Source organism: Eubalaena glacialis, unplaced genomic scaffold, assembly GCF_028564815.1.
Source record: "Eubalaena glacialis isolate mEubGla1 unplaced genomic scaffold, mEubGla1.1.hap2.+ XY H_2, whole genome shotgun sequence".
Classification (NCBI taxonomy): Eukaryota; Metazoa; Chordata; class Mammalia; order Artiodactyla; family Balaenidae; genus Eubalaena; species Eubalaena glacialis.
In genome coordinates this window covers 1,795,580-1,811,427 of record NW_026871156.1, presented here as the reverse complement: position 1 = coordinate 1,811,427, position 15,848 = coordinate 1,795,580, and the positions used below count along the sequence as shown (strand labels likewise).

At 38.6% G+C, this 15,848-nt stretch overlaps 1 long non-coding RNA gene across 1 annotated transcript; it reads left to right on the top strand.

Annotated features, from left to right (window-relative positions):
• Nucleotides 1-3,838: 3,838 nt before the first annotated feature.
• LOC133082979 (uncharacterized) lies at nt 3,839-5,773 on the top strand. The gene is made up of 3 exons (XR_009699099.1): nt 3,839-3,904; nt 4,731-4,940; nt 5,594-5,773. It is a non-coding gene; the product is annotated as an uncharacterized LOC133082979 (long non-coding RNA).
• The last annotated feature ends 10,075 nt before the right edge of the window (nt 5,774-15,848 follow it).

The window sequence follows — 15,848 nt, the reverse complement described above, 5'->3', positions numbered from 1 at the left end:
GACTGCCTATTTCCTCTTCATTTGTTTGGTCTGGTGGGTTTTTACTCTGCCTCTTCATCTGCTGTGTGTTTCTCTGTCTTCTCTTTTTGCTTAACTTACTGTGTTTGAGTCCCAGGACTTTAACGTGGAGACTTTGTATGAATGATTTCTTTCAGTTGCATTGTTTGAGGTATTCATTTTGTTTGTGATCTTAATAAATGGAAAGAAAGAGGCAAAACAAAAGGAATAGGAGTTAGCCTAAGGAAGATTTGTATTCTTTAAATACTTAATCCATTGTCTTTGTGTATCTATGATTCTTAGTAAATGAAAATTTGAGGTAATTTTGGCAACTATTTTAGCTGTAACAGAAATTTATTTCCAGTGGATTCAGTTGTTTGGAATTCTGAGTGATAGTGAGCTAAATAAGTTTTGCAGAGAAAAGTTTTTTTGGTTTTGTTTGTTTGTTTGTTTTTTAAATAGGAGGTTCTGACCTGTTCAAATTATTTGGAGTTGTTTGTATGTGGAGCTATTAAACAATCTTGGTGTTTAAGCCACTTCATGGCATGGAGCTGATGACTGAAGAATGATGCACAACCTAAAAGTTGGGAGTTGTTTTTTTTGGGGCTCTTACTGAAGACTCAAGCCCGTGAGGCAGTGTCTCAGATAGCTCTGAGGGACTGATCCAAAGAGGTAAGGGAGGGGCCAGCATATAAAAGAGTTTTGCAACAGAAAAACAGGTAAAAGATTACTGTTTATAAAAGAAAGCAGATATGTCACATTAAGGAATTTAGTGCTTTCCTATTTATGGGAAGATGCAAGAGTCTGGGCTCACTGAAATCATTGCTTTGATATGCACTTCAGCTATCTGGAGCCAGTATCCTGTGTTTTTTCATCCTGAGTCTCCACAGGGTGTACCATTGGAGGTGCCTGCTTTGCTTACTGATATAGTAGATGACATTCTTCCTCTAGAAACCACACTCTCCAATATGAGGTCAGGAAATGATTTTGAACTAGTTTCTAGATGTTGCCACCTAAGTTACCTGAATGATAGCCTTCAGTACCCAGATCAAAGGAATAAAAGAATGGATGGTGACCCTGCAGATGGGTCTTATAAGCAGGAGAAACTAATGAAAATGACCTGGATGCAGATTACACCAGTGTGGGGTGACTCTCAGATGAAGAAAGAGGAGTCTCCACAATGCAGAAAGGGACAGGAACCAAGTCACTGTAGCTTCAAGGCCTAAGAGAAAGGAGTCAGAAGCATCAAGAAAAAGGGATGCAGAGAGGTGGACGGGGTGATAGAAATTAGAAACGGACACTAAAGTGGTCTAGTTGTCGAGACACTGGAAAAGGCTTGCAGCACTCTGTGCTGCCAGAAAGTGGCTGACTGTGTAAAAGTTCTGTGTGTCTTATTCACCCCTAGATATGGGTTATTCTTGGTAATGATGCTGCGCCTATAAAAGGACTTTAAATCATGTGCACTGCAGTGTTTAAGAAAGCAGTAAGCCATGTATTGTATTTTAGCTATTACATATCTGTGAAATCCAACTCAGGATAAAAGTGTGGGCTCTTCAGTTTGTGTGGGGAAAAAACCTTGGAGGACTTGCATTTTCTCAGGTCTGCCATATACTGACAGATTACTGTAAAGCTACCTTTAAAAAACTTTATTTTTTACAGTTTTACCGTTAGAGCAAAATTCAGCAGAAAGTACAGAAAGTTCCCATACCCCACTGCTCCTACACATACACAACCTCTCCCATCACTTACCAGAGGGCACATTTGTTACAACTGATGAACATATATTGACATATCATCATTACCCAGCGTTCATGGTTTATAATAGGTTCCCTCTTGGTGCTGTACATTCTGTGAGTTTGGACCTACATATACTGACATGTACGTATCATTATAGTATCTTTTAGAGTATTTTCACTTCTCTAAAAATCTTCTGGTTTCTACCTATTAATTCCCCCCCTCTCCCTTACAACCTCTGGCAATGACTGATTCTTTTGCTGTAGAATCCAGTTTTTGCCTTTTCCAGATTGTCGTATACTTGGAATCATATAACATGCAGACTTTTCAGATGGGCTTTTGCCACTTGTATATTTTTTCACATGTATATTTTAGGTTTCTTCATGTCTTATTATGGCTTCCTGACTTTTTTTTTCTTTTCTCTTTTATAGTGCTGAATAATACTGTATGGTCTGGATGTGATAAAGTTTATTTACCATTCACCTGTTGAAGGGCATCTAGGTTGCTTCCAGGTTTTGGCAGTTTTGAGTTATGAACCTTCTGCAGTGTGCAAGTTTTTATGTAGATGTAAATTTTCAGTTCGTTTGAGTAAACACGAAGGAGTGTGACTGCTGGATCACATGGTAAGAGTATGTTTAGTTTTGTGAGAAACTGCCAAAGTGGCTGTAGCATCTTGCATTCCTTCCAACAGTGAATGGGAGTTCCTGTTGCTCCACATCCTCACCAGCATTTGGTGCTGTACGTGTTCTCATTTTGGCTATTCTAATAGGTGTGTGGTGGAATCTCACTGTTGTTTTAATTTTCTTTTCCCTGGTGACATATGATTTAGAGCATCTTTCTTTCATATGCTTTGCTGTCTGTTTATCTTCTTCAGTGAGGTGTCCGTTAAGGTCTCTGGCCCATTTAATTGAGTTGTTTGTTCTCTCATTGTTGAGTTTTAAGTACTCTTTCTATATTTTGGATAACAGTTCTGTATCAGATGTGTCTTTTGCAAATGTTTCCTCCCAGTCTGTGATTTGTTGTCTCACATCTGTTGACATTGTCTTTCACTGAGCAGAAGTTTTAATTTTAATGAAGTTGAGCTTACCCATTATTTCTTTCATGGATCATGCCTTTGGTATTGTTCCTCAAATGACATTTCCAAACCAAGGTTCTCTTAGTTTTCTCCTATGTAATCTAAGAGTTTTATAGTTTTGCCTTTTATATTTAGGTCTTGAGTTAAATTTTGTGAAGGGTGTGAAGTCTGTCTAGATGATTTTTTTTTTTTTGCATGTGCATGTCCACTTGTTCCAGCACCATTTATTGAAAAGACTGTCTTTGCTATCCTATTATTTTGCCACTACCGTACTTTCTCGATTACTGTAGCTTTATATTGTCTTGAGGTCTGATAGTGTCAGTTCTCCAGCTTTGTTCTTCTTTAGTATTGTATTGGCTGTTCTGGGCCTATTGTCCTTTTAGAATCAATTTGTTGATGTCCAAAAAATAAGTTGCTAGAATTTTGATTGGGATTGTTTTGAATCTATAAAGCATGCTGGAAAGAAGTGACATCTTGACAGTATTGAATCTTTCCCATCCATGAACATGGAATGTCTCTTCATTTATTTAGTTCTTTGTTTCAGTTCAACAGAGATTTGTAATTTTCTTTGTATAGCTCTTGTACAAGTTTTGTTAGACTTATAACTAAGTATTTCACTTTTGGGGGTGCCATGTGAATGGTATTGTGTTTTAAATTTCAGATCTACTTGTTTATTGATGGTATTTAGGAAAGCAATTGACTTTTATATAATAACCTTATATCCTACAATCTTGCTATAATCATTTATTAGTCACTGGAAGTTTGTTTTTTTTTTTGGTCATTTCTTTCAGATTTTTCATATAAAGGGTCATGTCATCTGCAAACAAATCCTTAAGTAAAAATCAACCATTATAAAAATTTGAGGCTGTGAAATGTTAGTTCTTTATTTGTCAGTGGTAATGTTAATTTGTATGTGTGATGCTAAGAGGTAATTAATAAGGTGAATATGAAGGTCTTGTCTGTATGCATTTATTTATTTTAATGGCTCTATTGTAAAATAAAATATTTTCTTTCTATTTAGCCTTTTCTGGATATTCAACAAATACTAAGTACAACCCACTCCAAATAAAAGCAGAAATAACAAGTCATCGGGATAGGGTGAGTAAAAATGAGTGTTTTTACACTAGAAGCAGCATGTGTATTTTTTATATACTGATAACATCACTTATTATGATTTACTTAATTCCTTTGATAGGAAGAGAAAAGTTTCATTTTAAAGCCTCAGCCCATCTAACACAAAATTGCTTGTATCCCTCTGTGTATTTCATAGGGCTAGATTCATCCGACATTTGGAAAGATTTGGTGATGTCAGGGCCCGACCTCACAGGGCTGCTTCCCTGTATTAGTGGGATGCCAGCTCTGTCCCTTGGCAGCTTTAGCATCTGCTGTTCTTCCCTGGTCTCTGTATTCCCAGAGAAATCTTGCCTGCGATGGTGTTTGACCAGAAGGTGCTGGTGCTCCTTGCCAGTGGTGCCGGGTTCTTTGTGTGCCACCGTGTTCCATTCCTTCATCCTCTTGTCTTTGGTGTCTGGGAGGGGGGACAGGAGACATCTTGGAGACCAAGCCTCCCATCCTAGTGTCTCAGTGCCTAAACCAGAGTGTCTCTTTTAGTGCTGTGGTTCTCACATCCTAGTGCACCAACAAAAAACACCTGGGGCATCAGTTCAAAGTGTGAGCCCCATCCCCATTTCCATAGAAACTGTCTCATTACCATGCTGTCTGCCCCTGGAAGAGGCAGGGCTCCCTGCCAGCGAACGGCCCACAATTAAGTGTCCCCTGCCCGCCCGGCTGCCAGAGATGGCTCCCAACCCCAGCCAGCGCGGTTCAGAAGGGCTGTCAGTATGCCTGCTTTCTGGAGCGATCAGACATCTGCGTGGGGATTTTTCTCGGCGTCTTAGAAACATGAGCTCCATCCTGTGACCAGGTGCTGCGCCTGTTACGAGATCCCAGACGTCGGCCTTCCTGCGATTCTCACTGGATGCTGTGTGAGCAGGCCTGCCAGGTGCCCAGAAGATGCTGAACAAAAGACATGGGAACCATTAGGTTTAAAATCACTTCCTGGGCTGTGCCCTTTGTCCCCTTGCTCGGAAGGCACTTTGTCACCAGGCTCCAGGGCCGGCAGGCTTCTCCAGAGGTGGGTGGAGGGGTCTCTCTCCTCCACGAGGGGCTCGGAGGGGCTGCCCTGGGTCTGCAAGCCCTCCCTGTCCCGTGCAGTCACCGTGTCCTCGATTCGTCCCCACACGTGTGTCACTGCGTATGGAAGAGGGGGAGCGAGTGTGGGGGACCTTCCCAGGGGGACCTGGGGAAGACGCGGGGTTTCTTCTGAAGGAGCCAGAGGTGGAGTTTTAACAAGGCCTGGAGTGCGTCCTAGCACCTGTTTTAAATAAGTGCTGCAGGCGACTGACTTTCAGGTAGTGGGAAGCCATGCTTTGAGCAACAGTGTTTCCTAGGTGGGATCTGTGGGTAGTAAGTGGAAGAGAGGATGAAAAACGTATGACAAAGTTTGCTCATTGCAATGTGTAAATCAATACCTTGAAAAAGAAAATCGTTGCCGATTCCAGGGCTCCACATGGGTAGAAAGCTGTTCGTGACCCGGGCCTTTTGTGTCTAAGCGAGCCGGCCCCTCTGCCAAGGCTGTTTGATGTGCCAGGGATGGGAGGTCATGGAGAGACTGGGTGACCCCGTGAATTGCAAGCTAGTCAGAAACTTAGATGACAGGGCTAACAACTGTAGAAATCATTTTTCACACCTTCTTTTTGTGGAAAAGAAAATGTAATTTGTCTTTAGCTTTCCAGATTAAAACGAGAGCTGACCCAGATGAAGCAAGAACTGCAGTACAAAGAAAAGGGGGTAGAGACCCTGCAAGAGTGAGTGGCCTGCAGTGACAGAGGGAGAGTTTCCCTGTGATTTCCTGTTGCGCTGACCTGTTTGGTGCCGGGACATGTGTCCTAAAGCTTCATGGGTGTTCACTTTTATGCTTTTATTTATGCTCATTATTTTCCTAAATTAAAAAAAGAAACTGTATTGAAGTATGGTTGATTTACAGTGTTGTGTTAGTTTCAGGTACACAGCAAAGTGATTCTGTTATGCATATACATATACATATATATTCTTTTCCATTCTTTTCCGTTATAGGTTATTACAAAATAATGAGTATAGTTCCCTGTGCTATGCAGTAGGTCTTTGCTGGTTATCAATTTTATATTTAGTAGTGTGTATATGTTAATCCCAGAATCTGTTCTTTGAAGATACTCAGTTTTTAAAATACTTGAGAAACAAGATCCTTATTTTTATATTATGCTCATTATCTCTAGCTACATACTTTATATATGTAAATAAAGCTGTATAATCATTATTAAATTAAATTTTCTTTATTAAAAGTACATTAATTTAAAAATTAAGTTCTCCTTTCTCATTAGCCATACTCAAGTGCTTACTAGCCGTATGTGGTTAGTTCAGCTTTTCTCTACCTCAACGCAATTGACATTTTCAGTTGTCCTATGATATTTTGTGGAGGATGTCCTGTTCATTGTATGATATTTGGCAGCATCCCTGGGTTCTCCCCACTGGATACCAGTGACACCTCTTGATTGTGACAACCAAAAATGTTCTCCAGTACTGGTAGATATCTCCTAGGTGGACACATTACCCCTCATTTGAGAACCACCAGGCTAATGACGACTGTATTGGACAACTCAAATAATAGAACATTTCCATCATTACAGAATGTTCTATTTGAGAATATAGTTTATAGGTCTTCCTCCTGTTGTCATCTTTACAATTAGAACTATATTCCTATTAAGAGTTTGGGGATGAATTTCTTATAATTTGTGAGCTATATTAAGTTAATGAACAAGTGTTATTTTATCAATGATAACATCATTGGTTTACTTTTTGGATGAAATTATTCTTGATTTGTATCCTACCTTCATTTCCTGAACTTGGGCACATGCTTCATATTTTCTGTGCCTACTTTTCTCATTGATTTGTGAATGGTAGTCATTCTGATAACAGCAGCAGCATCTAATACATAGTCAGCTTTCAGTTTATGGTAGGAATCCATATGGTTACTATTATTGGTAAGGGTAGCAGCATTCCACTCTTTGCATCCAATATGCAGATTCAGAAATCCTGTGCCAGATGTGACTACGGTATTGCTTCTTCATAAGGTAAAAGATGAATGTCACTGTTCAACAAATATATTATTTCAGTGTCATATAAAGGTAATTAACATAGGTCAAGTCCTGTTCTTTAATACTTCGTTGAAATTCATTTTCTTAATTATCTAGATTGGTTGGGTTTATGAGTCATTTGTCTTTTTTGGGGGGGGGAGGGGTGGTTGTTGTTGTTTTGTTTTTTTGTGGACATTACAGCTCTGGAATTTATTCCTCTTATAACTGGAAGTCCATACCCTTTCACCAGCATCTCCACATTTCCCCCACACTTTAGTCCCTGGTAACCACTACTCCAGCCTCTGTTTCTGTGAATTCAATTTTTTTTAGATTCCACATATAAGTGAAATAATACAGTATTTGTCTTTTCTGTCTGACTTATTTCACTTAGCATAAAGCCTCCAGCTCTCTTTAGGTTATCACAGATGGTAAGATAGCATTCTTTTTTAGTGGCTGAATAATATTGCACTGTGTGTATGTATATGTTTATCCAGTCATCTGTCAGTGGATCATTAGGTTCTTTCTGTGACTTGGTTATTGTGAATAATGCTGCAATGAATATGGGAGTGCATATTATTTGATGGAGGTTTCATTTCCTTATAATATATAGCAAGAAGTAGAATTGCTGGATCATATGTTAGCTCTATTTTTAATTTTTTGAAGAACCTCCATTCTGTTTTCTGTAGTGGTTGTATGCCACCAACAATGTACAAGAATTCCCTTTTCTCCACATCCTCACCAACAGCATTTCTCATCATTTTGATGATAGCCATTCTGACAGGTGTGAGGTGGTATCTCATTGTGGTTTTGATTTGGATTTACCTGAGTCTTAGTGATATTGAGCATATTTTCTTGTGCCTATTGACCATCTGTATGTCTTCTTAGGAAACTGTCTATTCAGATCCTCCCCTTATTTATTTATTTATTTTTAATAAATGAGTTTTTAATCAGTAATTTCCCTTTTTGGTTTTAGTCCAGTTGGAATTGAATTTCTTTTCTTATTTATTTATTTATTTATTACATCTTTATTAGAGTATAATTGCTTCACAATGGTGTGTTAGTTTCTGCTGTATAACAAAGTCAATCAGCTATACATATACATATATATATCCCCATATCCCCTCCCTCTTGCGTCTCCCTCCCACCCTCCCTATCCCACCCCTCTAGGTGGTCACAAAGCACTGAGCTGATCTCCCTGTGCTATGTGACTGCTTCCCACTAGCTACCTCCCCTTATTTTTAAATTGGATTGTTAGTTATTTTGCTATTGAATTGTATGAGTTTTTAATATATTTTGGATATAACCTGTGTTAATTCCAATGGCAAGGAACTTTTTCCCTGTGTTTTCTTACAGAAATTTTACATTTGCAGGTCTTACATTTAATTTAAATCCTTAATCTATTTGAAGTTAATTTTTGTGAGTGGTGTAAGATATGTGTCCAGTTTCACTGTTCTGCATATGAATATCCAGTTTTCCCAACACCATTTATTGAAGAGACTTTTCTTTCCCCTTGAATATTCTTGGCTGCCTTGTCAAATATTAGTTTAACCTATAGTGGGCTCTCAGTTTTGCTACATTGGTCTATGTGTCTCTTTATATCAGTACCATACTGTTTTGATAACTATAGTTTTGTCATATAGTTTAAAATCAGATAGTTTGATTCCTCCAGCTTTCTTCTTTCTCATTATTGCTTTGGCTTTATGAGATCTTTTTTACAAATTTAGAATTGTTCTTTACTAATTCTGCGAAAAATGCCTTTGGAGTTTTGATAAGGATTGCATGGAGTCTATAGATGCCTTTGAATGGCATGGATATTTTAACAGTGTTATCTCTTCTGATCATTGACATGAGAAACCTTTCATTCATGTTTTTCATTTCTTCATTACTGTCTTGTAGGTTTCAGTGTATAGAACTTTCACTTCCTTGGTTAAACTTATTCCTAGTATTTTGTTGGTCTTGGTGCTATTGTGAATGGATTTTTTTTCTTTATTTCTCTTTCTGATATTACATTGTAGTGTGTAGAAACACAACTGATGTTTGTACCTTGATACTGAACACTGCAACTTTGCTGAATTTGTTTATTAGGACTGTTCTGTTGGTGGTATCTTCAGGATTTTCCATATACAAGCTTATGTCATATGGAGACAGAGACTTCTTCCTTTTCAGTTTGAAATTTCTTTTCTTGCCTAATTGCCCTGGCTAGGAATTTCAGTACTATGTTGAATAAAAGTGGCCAGAGCATGCCTCTCATCATCTTAGAGGAAAAGCTTTCCTTCAGCCTTTCACTTGAGTGTATTAGCTGCGGATTTGTCATGTTATGTCCTATATTATGTTGAGGTATGTTCTTTCTACAACCAATTTGTTGAGAACGTTTATCATGAAAACATGTTGCAAGTTATCAAATACTTTATATGATTTTTATCCTTCATTCTATTATTGTGTAATCCATGGATTGATTTGTGTATGTTGAAACATGCCAACATCCCAGGAACTAATACCACTTGATCAAGGTGTATGACCCTTTTAAAGTATTGTTGAATTCTTTTTGCTAGTATTTTGTTGAGAATGTTTGCATTTATATTTATCAGGGATATTGGTCTGTTGTTTTCTTTTCTTGTAGTAACCTTATCTAGCTAGCTTTGGTAATGCCAGGGTAATGCTGACTTCGTAAAATGAGTTTTGGAGTGTTCCCTCCTCTTTAATTTTTGGGAAGTGTTTGAGAAAGATATATATTAATTCTTCTTCAAATGTGTGCTGGAGTTTACCCATGAAGCCTTCTGGACCTGGACTATTCTTTATTGAGAGATTTTGATTCAGTCTCCTTATTGTTATTGGTTTGTTTACATTTTCTATTTCTTCATGATTCACTCTTGTTAGGTTTTATGTTCCTAGGAATTTTTCCATTTCTTGTAGGTTGTTCAGTCGTTGACATATAATTGTTAGTAGCTTTTTATAATCCTTTGTATCTGTGTCTTCCTTTTCATTCGTAATTTTATTTGAGTCTTCTCTCTTTTTTTTTTTTCTTGGTAAGTCTAGCTAAAATTTTGTTTATCTTTTAAAAAACCAACTCTTGGTTTCGTTGATTTTTTAAATTTTCTCTAATTTGTACTTCATTTATTTCTTCTCTGTTCTTTGTTATTTCCTTCTTTCTGCTAAGTTTGGGCTTAGTTTGTTTTTCTCTTCCCCTGAGGTGTAAAATTACATTGTTTTTTGAGACCTTTTTCTCCCCTCAAAATATCTGGTGTTTGTTGCCTTTAAACTTCCCTCTTACAACTGCTTTGGCAGCATCCCATAGGTTTTAGTACGTTGTGTTTACATTTACATTTGTTTCAAGATATTTTTAAATTTCCTTTATGATTTCATCTTTGAGCCATTGGTTTTTCAGGTGTGTATTATTTAATTTCCACATATTTGTGAATTTTCCAGTTTCTCTCCTGTCATTGATATCTAGTTTTATATTTGTGATCAGAGAAGATACTTGGTATAATGTCAGTCTTTTAAGATTAAGGATATGATTTTAAGATTTCTTAAAGATAGTTTTGTGACCTAACACATGACCTGTCCTGGAGAATATTCCTTGTGTTCTTGAGGAGAAGGGTATTCTGTTGCTGTTGGATGGAATGTCCTGTTAGGTCCATTTTGTCTAAAGTATAGTTCAACTTGATTTTCTGTCTGCATGATCTATCCCTTTTTTTTTTTATGCTTTATTGGTGATTTTTAAAATTTTTTATTTATTTATTTTATTTATTTTTGGCTGCATTGGATCTTCGTTGCTGCGCTTGGGCTTTCTCTAGTTGCGGCGAGCAGGGCCTACTCTTCATTGTGGTGTGTGGGCTTCTCATTGCAGTGACTTCTCTTGTTGTGGAGCATGGGCTGTAGGCGTGCGGGCTTCAGTAGTTGTAGCTCGCGGGCTCTAGTGCACAGGCTCAGTAGTTGTAGTGCAGGGACACAGTTGCTCCGTGGCATGTCAGATCTTCGTGGACCAGGGCTCGAACCCGTGTTCCCTGCATCGGCAGATGGATTCTTAACCAGTGTGCCACCAGGGAAACCCTATCCATTGTTGAAAGCAGGGTATGAAAGTCTTGTACTATTGTTGGATCGTTGTTTATTACTCCCTTCAGATTTGTTAGTATTTGCTTAATATATTTAGCTCTAATGTTGGATTTGTATATATTTAATATTGTTGTATCTTCTTGACGAATTGACCCTTTATAATTACATTATTATAATGTAATTATAAACCTTACATTATTTGACCTTCTTTGATTCTTCTTCCTGTTTTTGGCTTAAAGTCCATATTGTCTGTTGTAAGTATTTTGCTTTCTACTTGCCTGGAGTATCTTTTCATCCCCTCATTTTGAGCCTGTATGTGTCCTTGAATCAGAAGTGAGTCCCCTGTAGGCAGCATATAAGTGGGTTTGTTTATCCATCTAGCCACTCCATCTCTTTTGATTGGCGCATTTAGCCCATTTACATTTAAAGGACTTATTGATATGTAAGGAGTGACTGCTGACATGTTAATTCTTCTTTTTTTAAAAAAAAGATTTATTTATTTGGCTGTGCCGCGTCTTAGTTGTGGCACTCGGGATCTTCCTTGCCACGTGCAAGATCTTCATTGTGGCATGTGGGATCTTTTTTTGTTTTAGTTGCATCATGCAGGCTGCAGCTAAATATTCCACATGCTGTTACTAAAGATCCCGCATGCCACAATGATGTGTTCATTCTTTACTGACTGTTTTATAAGTTTCTTTGTTCCTTTTTTCTCTTGCTGTCTTCCTTTGTGAATTAATGATTTTTGTAGTTGGTACTCTGATTTTCTTCTTCTTACCTTGTTCGTATCTGTTACAGATTTTTGTTTTGTGAGAGGCTTACTTGAAATGTCTTAAAGATACGACAATCTATTTTAAGCTGATAACAACTTAATTTTGATTGTATACAAAAACTCAACCCTTTATACCCCCCGTACCCATTTGATATTTTTGATATCACACTTCACTTGTTTTTAAATTTCATATTCATTAACAAGTTATTGTTACTCCAGCTGTATTCAGTTCTTTTGTCCTTCAACCAATATACTAGAATTAGGTGGTCAACATGCCTCCATGTTAAAGTGTTAGAATATTCTGAAACTGAATATATAGACATGGCTTTACCTGTGTCTTATAGATTTTCATGTTACCAATAAGTGTCTTTTTGTGTTAGCTTGAAGAACTCCTTCCAGGATTTCTTGTGAGATAGGTCTAGTGGGGATAAATTCCCTTAGCTTTTGTTTATAGGGATTGGCTTTATTTTGTCTTTAATTCTGAAGGACAACTTTGCTGGATAAAGCATTCTTGGTTGGCAGTGTTTTTTCTTTCAGCCCTTTGAATATATCGTTCTGTCCTCTCCTGGTCTGTAAAGTTTTTGTTGAGAAATCCTCTCATAGCCTTATACAGGTTCCTTTGTATGAGAGAATGATTTGTCTCTTGATGGTTTAACATTGTCTTTGATGTTAGAGGGTTTTATTATAATGAGTCTTGGAGAAAAAATCTTTGGATTGGAATTTTGGAGTGACCTAATTGCTTTATGAACTTTGATGTCCAAATCTGTCCCAAGGTTTGGGAACTTCTCTGCCATTATTCCTTCAAATAAGCTTTCCACAATCCTTTCTCCTGCTCTTCTCCTTCTGGGACTCCAATGATGTGTAAATTGTTCCTCTTATTGTCATTCCATTGGTCCTCTAGGCTTTCTTAATTCCATTTCATTCGTCCTTCTTTTTGCTCCTCAGGATGGATAATTTCAAATGATCTGTCTTGGAGGTCCCTGATTCTTTCTTCTGCTTGGTCAAGTCTGATATTGAAGCTCTCTATTGAATTCTTCAGCTCATTCTTTGTTTCTTTTTAATGCTTTCTATTTGCTTGTTGAACTTATTTTGTGCTTGTGTTGTTTTCCTGAAAGCATTATTATTTTTCTATGTTCTCTTGCAGCTCTGTGATCATCTTTAGAATAATTATTTTGAATTAGTTCTCTGGTAATTCCTGAATCTCCGTTTCTTTGGGTTAATTATTGTATTCTTACTGTGTTCTCTATTACTTTACTGTTTTCCTTAGATAGTGTTATGACTCTTCATGATCCCTGTGCCTTGTGTAGGTGTCTGTGCATCTGAAGAAGCCATCACCTATTCCAGACTTGATGGTTTCAAGTTCAGTTTATGACTCTGTGTCTTCAGTTGGAAAGACCTTAACACAGTGGATGTCCTTATGCTTTACAGCATGTTAGGGAATGCTCTGACCCCTAGTTTAGTGGTATGGGGCACCAGTTGTCATGGCATATACCTGGACTAGACATGTGGAGGGTTTGGTGACTCATTAGCATAGGCTTTCAGGTCCACAGTATTGACAACTGCAGGTGTCCTGTAGTGGCTGCAGTGGCTGTTGAGGTCTTCAGCCGTTACTCTGGGTACAGTGGCTAGAGAAAAGGGAAAAGAGCAGTGGTGGCTAGAACCAGTGGTTTTGCATATACTTGGCTGTGGGGCCAGCCCCGGGTGCCTATATAGTAGCAGTGGCTGTTTCCAAACACATGTATTGGTGGGGGCCAGGGTAAGGGCTGGGGCCAAGTATGGGCTCACTGGCCGCTGCAAAGACCCTGGCTGTTGATGTACACTACTGTGTCTACTGGTTCTTGACACAAGTACATGACAGTGGAGACAGTGGCAGGGGGTGGACTGGGATTTTGCAAGTGCACAGCTGGAGGAGCTAGTTGCAGGTGTACACAGTGTTGTAGGCCAGTGACTGGAGAGAGGGCAGAATCTGAACCTACTAGCTGCTGTGGTGTATTAGTTGTTGGTGTGCTCTCCTGTGGCTGTACAGACTCTGCCCAGGTGTGTGTACTGCTGTTTGTTGAGGCCAGTGATGAGGGTTCAGGCAGATAACATTCAGATGAATAGCAGGAGAAGCCAGTCCTAAGCATGTGCATGCTGGTGGGCCTCAGCAATGAGCATGTTATTGCTAATTCAAGCAGCTGCAGAGGCCTTGGCTGGCTACGAGTGCACATCCTGGGCTCTGGAGGGAGGGTAGGGCTGGCATCAACAAACAATAATACCAGTGGCAAGGGGCTGATGAAATCTGCAGGGTATCTGTGGCAATTGAGCAGGCTATATGTTTCTTCAGTGGTAAAGCTGCTGGGGTCCACTGCAGGCCAGATAACTGGGAACCACAGTTGCTTCTCCTGCTGTTGGAAACCTCTGCTCTTCCTTCTTCTTAGCCATCTCTCTACATCTCAGTCTGTCAGTGTCTCAGTGGGGTGAACCAAAGTGAGTCCTTGCTCTGATGCCCTAGTAAGCAGGGTAAGGTGGTTGCTTACCCCACTGTCCCTTTACTGGCAAGGGGAACTCTTTATAGCTGAGTGGTTCTCACCTGATGCTGAGTAGTGCTGCCTGGGGAAGGGGACAATCAGATAAAATGTTCTTCATTCCCTTTTTTGCAGTTATTCTCAGGGTTTTACTTCCACTGTGTTCCTGAAGTGTCTAAATGGAACCCAGAGCTCTCCCAGAGCTGTTCTGTTCCTAGATAACTCATTGTTGATCTCTGTGGGGGGATGGAGGATTGTGTCTTCTATGTCATCTTGATCTGAAGTCTTTTAAACTAATTGTCTTCTTTTTGCTTCCCTGACCATTACCCGGCAATGTGTTCATTCTCCTCTGATTTGGATCTACAAAAGGAGTTCCTTTAATTAGCTATAGTTAGTTAGCACAGCATGTAAAAATTTTTTTCTCTTAAGCAAATCAAGCTTCATTTTCAACATCAGCTACTGGTTTTGTTGCTCATTTTGTCCCTCTTTGTGATGCTTCCTGGTACACCAGTACCCATTCTGTAATTTTATCCTGTACAATTCTGCCCGCCTCCAGATGCTCAGATGCCAGCTAGGGTGCTTCTGTATGTGCTGTAGCTGTGTCCTCCTGGGTCACTTCTACTAAAGGGCTGGTTGTCTCTTTTCTTGGTGTGAAGCTACTCTTTGGGGTTTCGTATTGTCAATCTGATGCATGCATTTATAACATTTCCCGTCAGCTTTTTACTTAAGGTTTTACACATATATCTTTTCAGATATATACACATATATATTTCCTGAAAGAGGAATTTCTGGGCCAAATGGCAAATGCGTTTGCTATATAGTTAGATATTGCACCATTTTGGATTTCCATCACTGACACAAGTGATTCTGTTTCCCAGAACTTTACTAACATCATGTGTTGTCAAACCTTACTGTTTTTGTCAGTCTTATAGGAGAAATTCCTCAGTGTAGTATTATTTCACATTTCTTTTGAGGCCTTTTATAAAACACTTCAGAACATGTATAAAATGTGTGAAATACTTGGTGCATACAAATATTAAAAACTCTTACAGCAAGTAATTAAAGTCTCCAGATAAATTGGGCTATCCTTTTCCAGTGAAAGGACTAGTAGGCTCTGCTACCCTAAAGTTTCTGAAGCTTGTTTTGAAAGATTATCTTCATGTAACTCATTACTAGCATCCAGAGACATGAGAGGGGAGGACTCAGAATGAGTTTCCCAAATCGGTGATGCCGAAGAACATACATCTGATTGGACAAAGCCCACCCACGTTATGCAGACTAATATGTTTTACTCAGAGTCCACTGATTTTTTTTAATTTTTAAAAATAGTTTTTATTGGAATATATTTGATTTACAGTGTTCTGTTAGTTTCAGGTATACAGCAAAGTGAGTCAGCTATACATACATATGTCCACTCTTTTATGTATTATTTACCTGTATAGGCCATTACAGAGTATTGAGTAGAGTTCCCTGTGCTATACACTAGGTCCTTATTAGTTATGCATTTTATATATAGTAGTGTCTGTATGTCAATCCCAATT